At 37.3% G+C, this 11,103-nt stretch overlaps 1 long non-coding RNA gene across 1 annotated transcript; it reads left to right on the top strand.

Annotated features, from left to right (window-relative positions):
- The first annotated feature begins 106 nt into the window (after positions 1-106).
- On the top strand, positions 107-8,196 carry LOC148048046 (uncharacterized). Its single transcript, XR_015695779.1, has 3 exons — positions 107-281; positions 5,890-5,959; positions 7,828-8,196. It is a non-coding gene; the product is annotated as an uncharacterized LOC148048046 (long non-coding RNA).
- Positions 8,197-11,103: the final 2,907 nt, after the last annotated feature.

Consider the following 11,103-nt stretch of genomic DNA (forward strand, 5'->3'; position numbering starts at 1 on the left):
CCTTCGCTCCCCGCCCTTCTCCTCGCCACGCCTCGCCTAACCTGCGGAGCTTGAAAATTGCCCCCTGGCGAAAGTGGGATCGCACCTGCTCCAGACGGATACGCCGCGCCGCGCCACTCCTTCCCACTCCTTTTGCGTGGTGTCTCCTCGCGCGTCACAGACCTGTTGTCCTGGAACTACGAGGTCGACGGACCGTGGAGCGGACCACGGCACACACGAGCCCTTGTAGGCATTCTGTGCCTGGCTTTCGGCACGAGGCTAGAGTCCCCTGCGCTTTCTTGGTTAGTCTATTTTCAAAGGAGGAAAGCTCATCCGTTTTTCCACTTTGATTTAAACTATTTTTTCTTCTTAAGTTTTGTTTATGCACTCTTTTTTTGTTTCGGAGAGGTATGATTTACTGAATGTGAGCATACCCCACACTAATCGCTGATGGTGTTACCTAGTCAGGTAATAAAACATCTGCAAGCAAACAACGAAGCTCAGACAACAGCAAGGACTAACAGTTCAACTCTGAGCTACATATCTTATTTTCTTTTGAATTCAGTGTAATCTTGTTCTAAGTCTTACAGAGTCTAACAGATTAACAGAGTTGGAAGGGACCTTGTAGTAGGTTATCTAGCGCCCCCCCACACACACACAAGCAGGAGATCCTACACCATTTCTGACAAATGGCAGTCCCATTTCTTGAAAGCTTCCAGTGTTGAAGCTCCCACAACTTCTGAAAGCAAGCTGGTGTAGTGACTCAGGCCCTTATAAATCTCCAGATCCTACAGTGGGATATCAGCAGTGTCACCAGTCTTACCTGCATGAAGTAGCAATGCAAATCTAGGATATCAATTAGCATACTTTTCCCAGTGACATCATAACTTTGAACACTTATGTACAAAAGGAACTGTTGTAAACTGAGGACAACCTGTGTATGGGCAAGGTCTTATTGCAGGCAGACCTGGCACTTTAGATGGTTTTGTGATTATGCCAATTTATTTCTGTGGATGAGTGTTTCTTTTAACTATGGCTCTTGCTGCTGTTTAGCATTCTTAATAGAAAACTGGCATATAAAGACAACAGACAAGATGTATGAATAAACATGATTTTCAACTAGACATTTTGATAAATGTCACTATCTCATAATACAGTGAGCACTGTGCTATCACCTAATTGTCAATATAGAGAAAAAGGTAGAAAATGATGTTTTTCATCCAAGTGCAAACAATGGGGGGAAAGTTCTTGTTAAATAAGTTAATAAGATACATGAGAAAGGTATGCCTACATATATGTGATTACAAAATAATTTTATTTACTTAGAATCATAGTTTGGAAGAGACCTTGGAGGTTTGTAATCCAACCCCCTGCTGAAGACAGGAAGAATTTAATTAATTTTAACCTACCTTTACTATTTTTATAAATCATTCAAGGCAGCAAATATACTTAATATTCTTTTCCCCTCCTATTCTCTGCACAACAATAATCCTGTGAGGTGGTTTGGGTTGAGAGAGAGTGACTGACCCAAAGTCATCCAGCTGGCTTTCATGATAAAGGCACAATTAGAACTCACACCCTCCTGATTTTTGGTCTGGTGCCTTAACTACTTAACATTAATTTTCATAATCCAAGTACAGGTTCCTGGTGAGAAGAAAGTTCTAAATCTAAATGTTTATTGCATGTCAGGCTTCATACATCAGGAGAGAGAATTCCAATAAATTACAGTGTTTTCCTAACATTGCTTGTTAGGCCTGGGCAGTGACTGAACTAACATATTGTGGCAAGGAGCAATAATTTATCATTCTGAGAATGGTGACTGGACTAGTCAAACTTTATTGCTTCAGCTCGCCTTCATTATTATGGCTTGCCAGCAGACTTAACAATAAACTGGCATGTTTATTGAGTCCTGAGTTTCACTAGCTTTAATCCTCCCACGATGTCTCCAACAAATCTTTTTACAATTTACATTTAAACATTTACATTTCACTGACACAGCCAGAATAGTTTTATGCCAAATATGTAGGGGGAAATTATTTGGTTACTCCCAAAAGATGTCTTTAGAAATGTCTTTACATAGAGTGTTTACATGAAGTCCAATATATGCCTCCTTTTCCAGAATTGAGATTATCTAACAATTTTATCTGCTGCTCAATTTAGGTAACATATGTTTCTTTAGGCAGGTCTGTCATGAAGGCATCGCTGGGATTTACAGGCTTATTGGGTGCTTCTAGCACAGGGATGTCAAATTGGATTTCTTTGAGGGCTTTGTAGTTCTCCTCTGTGGGCTGGCTTCGGGGGGAGGAGGGGACGCAGGATGGATGCCTCCTGCATCACTCTGCTGGCCAAAATGGGGCATGGGGGACATGCAAGGCCCCCCACGGCCTGTTTTGTTGCCAAAAGCACCATGGGCCAGTCCCTTGCTATTTCCAGGTGGCCCAGCAGGCCAGATGTAAGCGCCCCGTAGGCCGCAGAGTATGACAACCCTGTTCTAGCACAACAGACTCAGAGTGGAAAGATATGGGAGGTTACAACAAAAGATAGTATCTTTTGAATTCCTGTTATTTTTTTTGTGAGTCAGGCAAGGCAATTGTATGATAAAAGCCTTGTGGGAAAGCACAAGATGAATCATATGTAAACTCCAGAGTTAATGGTCAGAAGTTCAACCTGTGTTCTAATTTAGAAATATGTTCCCAACAAAATATTGTGCCAGTTCTACCTCACTGGTGATATTAAAGGATATTATGACTGAAGAATTATTAAAAGTAAAGATGTTATTTTAAAAATGAAGATAGTCTCTACTTACCACCACAGGCTTTATACTTGAATATGCATCTGATTACCATGCCTGAATCTGCATCTGAATCTGCATAGCTTTTCTGTGACCAACCAAGATAAGAATATAGGGTGACATTTCTGGCCTCAGCTCATTAAAATATTTGTGGAATTAAACAATTAATTAAACAATTAATTAAAACAAAACCATGATAAGAAAAGATTCTTTCTTTCCTTGTAATGAAGTCTTAAATTGAAAGTACAGCTGTACACCATGTCACTTGAGCCCAAATAAAACAGTCTTTAAGACATGAATCCATTAAAAGGTCCCGCCAAGTCCCTTGAAATTGGCCCTGTGAAACTTCTGTAAAGAACATTGTTTTCTTAACAATGTAGCTATGCTTGAAATACTGGTTTGCGAGCTGGGTGATGTGAATCTGAGGTAACTAAGAATCTGGAGTGTAGGTTAATGCAATGCTTCCCACTATGTTACTTGGCTGAATAGGAAACATCAGGGATATTATCTGATCTAAAGAATTTCTTTTAATACTTAGTTTCTCATTTTTATAATATTAAAAGTTTCTTTGTTATAATAATTTTTATTACAGTTTGAAAATAAAAAAATAAAAAAAACTAATACAAAGTAAGAAAAACCTAAAAATTAAAAAGGGGAGAGAAAATAAAAAAGATATATAAATAAATGACCCCCCCTTCAGTGGTGGGTTTCAAAATTTTTTAGAACCTCTTCTGTAGGTGTGGCCTGCTTTGTGGGAGTGACTTACCGGCCATGTGACCAAGTGGGAGTGGCTTGTCAGTCATGTGACTGGGCAGGCGTGGCCAACTTGTAAAATGTGGTGAAACTCACTTAACAATGCTCTTGCTTAGCAACCAAAATGTTGGCTCAGAAACTCTGGCATTTGAAGCACGCACATCTTAAAGCTGTCAAGTTACAAGACCCTTGTACCCCTAACCCTTTAGAAAAAAAAAACCAGGGATGTTCAAATTTGACAGCTTTAAGACTTGTGGACTTCAACTCCCAGAATTTCTCTTCTCGCTCTTCATCTTGATGTGCGGATGGGCAGGGGGAGGGAGCTGGAACTGGTTCTAAACGGCACTGTAGATTTGTGGAACCTCTTCTATAGAAGAGGTTAGAACTGGCAGGAACTCACCCCTGCTCCCCTTGTATCAAGTACAATTTCAGTACCTTAACACCTTCACCGACATTTCAACAAGAGATCTCTTCTTCCCATATCTCATTTGCGATTATGAAGCTTCATCACTTCAAATTATGAAGCCTCATTACTCAGTCCTAATCAGCAAAAGTCTGTTAAGTTATTTAGAAACAACAACACACACACACGAAACATAATGAAATTAATCAGTTTTATACTCTTTTCCCAAAAATCTCTTCTTCCCATCTCTTATCTCTAAACAAATTTTTGAATTCTTATCATTTGGACCTAGTAAAGAAAAATGGATTAAGAGCTATCAGAAACAACATGTATATTTTAACTTGGATCAAGTTAAAAGAGCCGAGGTTGCGGCAGTGGTTAAGGTGCAGTACTGCAGCCACTTCAGCTGACTGCTAGTTCTGCAGCTCGGCGGTTCAAATCTCACCGACTCAGGGTTGACTCATCCTTCTGAGGTGGGTAAAATGAGGACCCAGATTGTGGGGGCAATATGCTGACTCTGTAAACTGCTTAGAGAGAGCTGAAAGCCCTATGAAGCGGTATATAAGTCTAACTGCTATTGCTATTGCTATCAAATAAGTGAATCTTTCTGTTCAATCTCTTCAATTCCTACAAATTGACTTCTACTCTACACTTCCTGACATTGGAACTTCAGCAAATATTCCCTTTGTGTTCATTAAATAGGTAAATGCAATAAGCCAGTTGAAGAAGGTTGGCTGATAATTTAGACAGGAAGAAATTCCTGATCTTTCTGACTGGGCCACCTGCAAAAGATTTCATGAAAGAATACCTTGTAAAGTTGAAATACATGTTCTGAATATTAAAAAAGACTCATTTCATAGTTTTGTTTTCCTATATTCATATTTATATACCTACACACATATATACATATTTATCTATATCTCCCAGTTTTATGATTTGGGGAAGCTGAGAACAATGCCACTCATTGCCCAGAGTTCTTTCTGGGTTAAGGCTAGGTATATAACATTGTGAAACAAACAAATAAATATACAAACAAACCTGAAATTTAATTGATGTTAAAGAAATAGGTATAATTAATTTGAGTCAGATAATCAAAGTGATATGGTGTAAAATTAAACAATGTGTGTAACTTCCTAAATACATAACCAATTCTAAGAAATAGATTGGCCATTTGCTAAAACCTAAGAATGGCAATCACTTAGCGCCATATGTGAAAACAGGGAGAAAATTATTTCCAAAGATTAAATTGGAGTACAAAGCAAAAGGTGTAATTCATCAGTCATGCGTTCAATGTGTGTTGTGTAATACTATAGGCACTGGAGGAGGAAAGCTGTGTTAACCTACGGCAATCTGAAAACCACTTTTTATAGGTAGCACCTTTTCTAACCAATTCTGTTAAAAGGCATGAATTTTCATGACCTGCAGTTCATTTCATCAGATTCACTACCAGATACTAGTTTTATTTTTATTTCATGGAAAACCAATTCCTGATTTTTGTGTTCTGCATTTTGACTTTTTTTTTTTTACTACACATTAGATTTCTATAGTATATAAAATGTACTTACACATCTTATTTCTGTATCCAGCACCTCTGCCCAAGTCAGTCCACCTCAGAGTAGATTTCAATTTAGCATTGTTCAATGAGGAGGAAACGAAAATACATGTAGTCACACTAACTCATTTAAGATCTTTTGAAATGGGCCAGTTTTAAAATTCTCTTCAATGACATCCAGTAGAATTGAATTAAAAACATTGTCTTTAACTTCTTGAAAGGATGTAAAAGGCATTTACATAAAGTAATATTAACACTTGGTCAGATTGCACCACTGTTTTGAAATTAACATTGAGAGATTAAGGCAGAATAAATAGTTTTTTACATTTTAATTCTATGTAATTAGGATGTCTGGTTCATATGAGCCGAGTAAGATGTCCCCTTTTAACCAGCTTTTATTTTTTCCTAAAGGAACAGGTTCTTAGAATGGTCCAAATAAGCTGGCTTGCTTTCTGCCCCTCCTCTCCTTTTGGAATTTAAGGTAATTAACAGTTTTTTAAAATAAAAAAAACCTTGTGAAAAAAGGTATTAGAGCAATGCCCTTTAAAAAAAAAATCAGTTCTATTAAATATGCTGGTTGCACCACTTCTTGGAAAACTGGTCTAGCAAGTGTCAAATGCACTTTTGTGATTGCATAGATTAATTATGTACAAAATGCAGTTTGTGCGCTTAGTTTAAAGACAATTTAGAAATTGATGCTGGAGCAAAAAGATATCTCAGTTTTAGTACAGGGATGTATATTTAGTATACTAAATGTGCTGGATATACACATGTGCTGCATATATGCATATCCTTTTGTATATATGCATCCAACCATAGTCCTTGACTTATGTCTGTAATTGAGCCCAAAATTTCTGTTGTTAAGTGAGACATTTGTTAAATGAATTTTGCCCTATTTTATGACTTTTCCGCAGCTGTTAAGCGAATCAATGCAGTTGTTAAGCTAGTAACAGAGTTGTTAAGTGATTTTGGCTTTCCCATTGACTTCACTTGTCAGAAGGTCGCCAAAGGTGATCTACCTGACCCCGGGACAACCGTTTGTAGATATGAGTCAGTTGCCAAGCATTTGAATTCTGATCACGTGATCATGATGGTCATAAGTGTGAATAGTCATAAGTGTAAAAAACGCTCATAAGTTTCTTTTCTTTTTCAATACAATTGTAATCTCAAATGGTCATTAAGTGAACTGTTGTAAGTCAAGGACTACCTATATTTGTTTCCAAAGACATTTTACAATTCTGTTAACTAAACTGAAACTTTTTTAAAAATGGCAAAAGGTATGCCAATCCACTTCTATAAATCAGAGAAAACTCTATGGATGCAGATAGCCAGATACAGAGTCACAGCTCAATTTTACAGCATTTTTACTTTTACCTAATTAGTATGAATGGTCTTGGGACAAAGTTCCCTATAGCAATTATCTGGGTGAATCTTTTCTTTGTTAAAAAAAAAAAGAGCAGTTGTATTGACCTTGTTCATCTTTTGCCTAGCCAAGAAGTCTGTAAAAAAGCATGGTGTGCACTCCCATTCCAGTCTTCGGCTTTTCCCTCCGAAAGAGTTATTCTTTAAATTTGTAGAAAGACAAATAATTTCTTATTCTTAAATTAACATACCGCCATTTCATCAAAACCATTTTCCCCATATAGATTTGCCAAATGCATGTATACCTTTCTCAATTAATGTAATCTCATCTCGGCTATTAATTTAAATGCGAATGAACAAGTAAAACAAATTTTGGAAGGAGTTGCATGTAGGATAATTTTATGAAATGAATAAAACTTGCACAATCTCCGGGGGTGGGTTATTTGTTCATTTATGTTGCCAGCAGGACCAACATAAAGCTTTGATAACGTACAGCGGTAAAGTTATACATTCAGGGAATCCAAAGAGGGAAAGGGCAAATTCTTTTTCAGAGTTGCGTTGTCAGGCCTGTAGTTATGGTCCTTTTAGCATCTTTGGCCTGCCACACTCTCTATTATTTCACTATGCTGTTTCATTAGTGTAGTAATTGGGAGGGGTGAATAGAAAGGAGTAGAATTGTAGAATGTGTTGTTGTCATTTTTTTCTAGACGCCCAAGGTCATCTTTTGTCTCTGCACCTCTGCATCTGACCGGAACTAGATGAGTGGAAATGCCAGCGTGGCTGAAGAAGATTGGACCATGTGATGGATTTATGGGTGTGGGGATAAGATCATGAACTTTCAACTGGGTGATATCCCAGGAAGTTTTAGAATTGGGATTTCCACAGATGTGCCAACCTGTCTGTCTTATTAAATTGGAACTTTAAGGATAGCTCTGATTTAATTCTGCATGATATTTGGAACACTGACATGCATATTATTATTTACAGTGTACTGCTCTGCTGTTCTTCCATGGCTGTTGACGGGAATTTTTGCAATACAATTTGATTTCACAAAGTAGCTTTATACTTTCTTGATTGCAAAACAGCAATTTTAATTTTTCTAAGTACGGCAAAGTAAAAGGCATTTTGGGCCTTCAAGGTATTCCTGCTTATGTCTGAGTATTTTAAAGAGAAGATACAGAAGATACAACCATGCCTGATTCTCGCCAATTCTATGGACTAGCTCTCTCCACATTTTTCAATCTTATATGACCTCTTTCACTTATTTTACTTGACTGGTGTTAGCTTTTAGGGTATACAACCACTGGAGGTTTATTTTATTTTAAGAAGACATTACTTTCTACACTTCACCATTCTAAGCGTAATTACCTTTTCCAGTGAGTTTGATTACATGACTTGGCCTAAATAAGACAGAATTTTGTGATTTTGCCTTCCAGTAATATGTTTGACACCAGTACCTGCTTGTTTGTTACTTTTGCTGTCTATGGAATGCACAGGAGCCTTCTCTGCTAGCGCACCTTGAATGAATCAATTTTCTTCTTGTGTGGTTTCTTCATGGTCCAAATGGACAAATAAAGAATTAATAAATGCTACTTTTAGTTTCTTGATCTACCAGTCATGCACTCACAGAATATATCACACAGCAGAACAATTCTTCTTTGCCATCAGTGGCCAATACTCAATGTGAGTATTAAAGAAAGAAGTTGTACGTTTACTTCACTTAAACTACAAAGGGGTATAATCTGAAGCATGATGCTGAGGAAGGCCACCGAAAGCCTTCAAGACTGCCCCTAGAATGTTTCCAGTGAATTGCCTTAATATGACACAATGCATGCATTGAGAGTGATACTAATAATCATCTGATGAAAATTAAATTTAAAAAATACCATTATGTTCTGCCACTGCCACACTGATGATAAAAACTGTTATTTCCCAAACAGTAAGCTGGGTTGACAAAATCAGAAATGAGGTGATAAGCTGCCTGGAAAAGCCAAGGGAAACTGTCAAAGCTATTAAAATTGAAAGTTAGAATATTTTGGAGATGTGATGTGAGACCTGGAAAAATACGCCATACTTCACTTAATCCTCCAGGGAAAGATTGAAGACAAGCAAGGTCCAGGCAGAAGAAGGACATCATGGCTTCAAAATATAAGGGACTGTTTTGGACAAAACTCAGCAGCATTTTTTCGTGTGGCTGTTGATAAAAATATGATCGCAAACATGATCACCGACATCTGATGATGGATATGGCACAACAAGAATAATTCTTCATCAGGAAAACAATTATCCAGGTTTTACTCTTCTGTTGTGTAAATTAGCCATGAAAAATGTTTGGATCATGATTTTAAACTTGCCTAAGAGGCACAGAGGTGTTTCCTAGAAAATTAGGAAAATGTGTTTATGGCCCTTCCCTACCATTATTCCTGTTTGTTCCCCTTCTTGCCACTCTGCAGGATCACATATTTTATGAGAGTCAATTTAACATTGCAACTGGAGAACCCTGATTTATTTGTAGCATCAGGTGATTCTGAAATGCCCAACTCAAGGAAGTTCATCTTATGTCCTCAATCACAAACAAAATCAAGTGCCGGAGTAATTTCTTCATCCTCGTGTTCACACATTTATTATTTCAAATTCCCCCCCTTAGATTTATCCCAAGTTTATTGTACACATTGTTTGAAACTGCAATACAGGTCATCATCATGTCATCGCACGCAAGGTATCTTATTATTAGAGAAGCATTGGAACAGCAACAAAACTTCTGTTGACCAATGATGAAAGAACAAAAAATATAAAACAATATATACCGTTTTCTGCTGCTTAGCAAATATGATTCAAACACCATAGCTGATCACTGCTGTAAATATACTGCACCATAAATAAATGTAAAGTCATTGTACAAAAAAACTTAGACATTTTTCATACAAACAGGATACATTTGGAAGAATTACACAAAGATTTTCCTTATATTTTCCTTTTAAAAAAAGATTGTGTTTATGTTTTCAAATATCCAAATACTAATGAAATGCAGATTACTACAGAAAAGCAGGGGAATTACTATGGGCTCTGATACATCTGATAAGTGCTGTTGGGGAAAGGAATAGAATTCAAGTGTATATTTCAAATCACTTTCATCTGAAATCATTAAAACCTAAATGAGAGCAAGCTAACTCTGCTATAGGGAATCAAAATGTATTGAAGAGATCACTATTTGTTTTGCTTTTGTGTAAATTGATAATTTCCATGAAGAATTATTACCAACCAAACTACCATATGTGGTTGCATAGCTTTAATGCACCAAAACTTTTTAGATGCTATTGAAAATGAAACTTGAAAGTTTCAAATAAATGAAAAAGAGGTAGTTAGGGCCTCTCAATCCCAATTTTTCTATTATTTGCTTATTGAAAATCATATTTTCCTTCTCATTCATAAGAACCGCAAAGACAAGGTTTTGTATTAACATGACTCCAATGTCTGATAAGTGAAAAACATCACGCGGTAAAAAAAGTAGGTGCACACTTGAACTTCACGAACATGCTTTTGAAATGTGTGGAAATAAGCATTATCCGTAATGAAGATTTCCATTTCTCCGTCTTGCAAGAATTCTATAGAGCCAAGGTGGCGCAGTGGTTAAGAGCAGCACTGCAGGCTACTGCTAGATCAGCAGGTCAGCGGTTCAAATCTCACCGGCTCAGGGTTGACTCAGCCTTCCATCCTTCCGAGGTGGGTAAAATGAGGACCCAGATTGTTGTTGGGGGCAATATGCTGACTCTCTGTAAACCGCTTAGAGAGGCCTGAAAGGCCTATGAAGCGGTATATAAGTCTACTGCTATTGCTATTGCTATTGCTATCTATAGATGGGTAGACTTCTAAACACTTCAAGGCGATCAATTGTGCTATTTGCCTGTATGGGTTTAGGCTTTGTGGAGTTACAGATAGCTTTACATTGCTCCAACATCATCATCATTTTTTGAGACAGAAATGTCTTCATGAACTTTGGAGTATTATCTTAGTCTATAGTTTGAGATTAAGGATTTACGGTACATTTTAAAATTTTGTAATGTATGTGACAGCAGGGGAAATTAGAATAGCATTCTGCAAAGCCCAATACAAACATGGGGCAAGTCATTCAGAGAACAAAATCTCAGCGGAAAAAATAGTCTCTAGCAGATGGATTAACATTGCACAGCAAAACCTCACTGAAATATATCTGAATTTACTTTGAGGTTCTCTGACACTCAGCAATGAGACCTTCAACAAAAA

The sequence above is a fragment of the Thamnophis sirtalis genome, unplaced genomic scaffold (genome assembly GCF_051295495.1).
Source record: "Thamnophis sirtalis isolate CommonGarterSnake01/CBP01778 unplaced genomic scaffold, rThaSir2_p1.2 scaffold_3, whole genome shotgun sequence".
Lineage (NCBI taxonomy): Eukaryota > Metazoa > Chordata > Lepidosauria > Squamata > Natricidae > Thamnophis > Thamnophis sirtalis.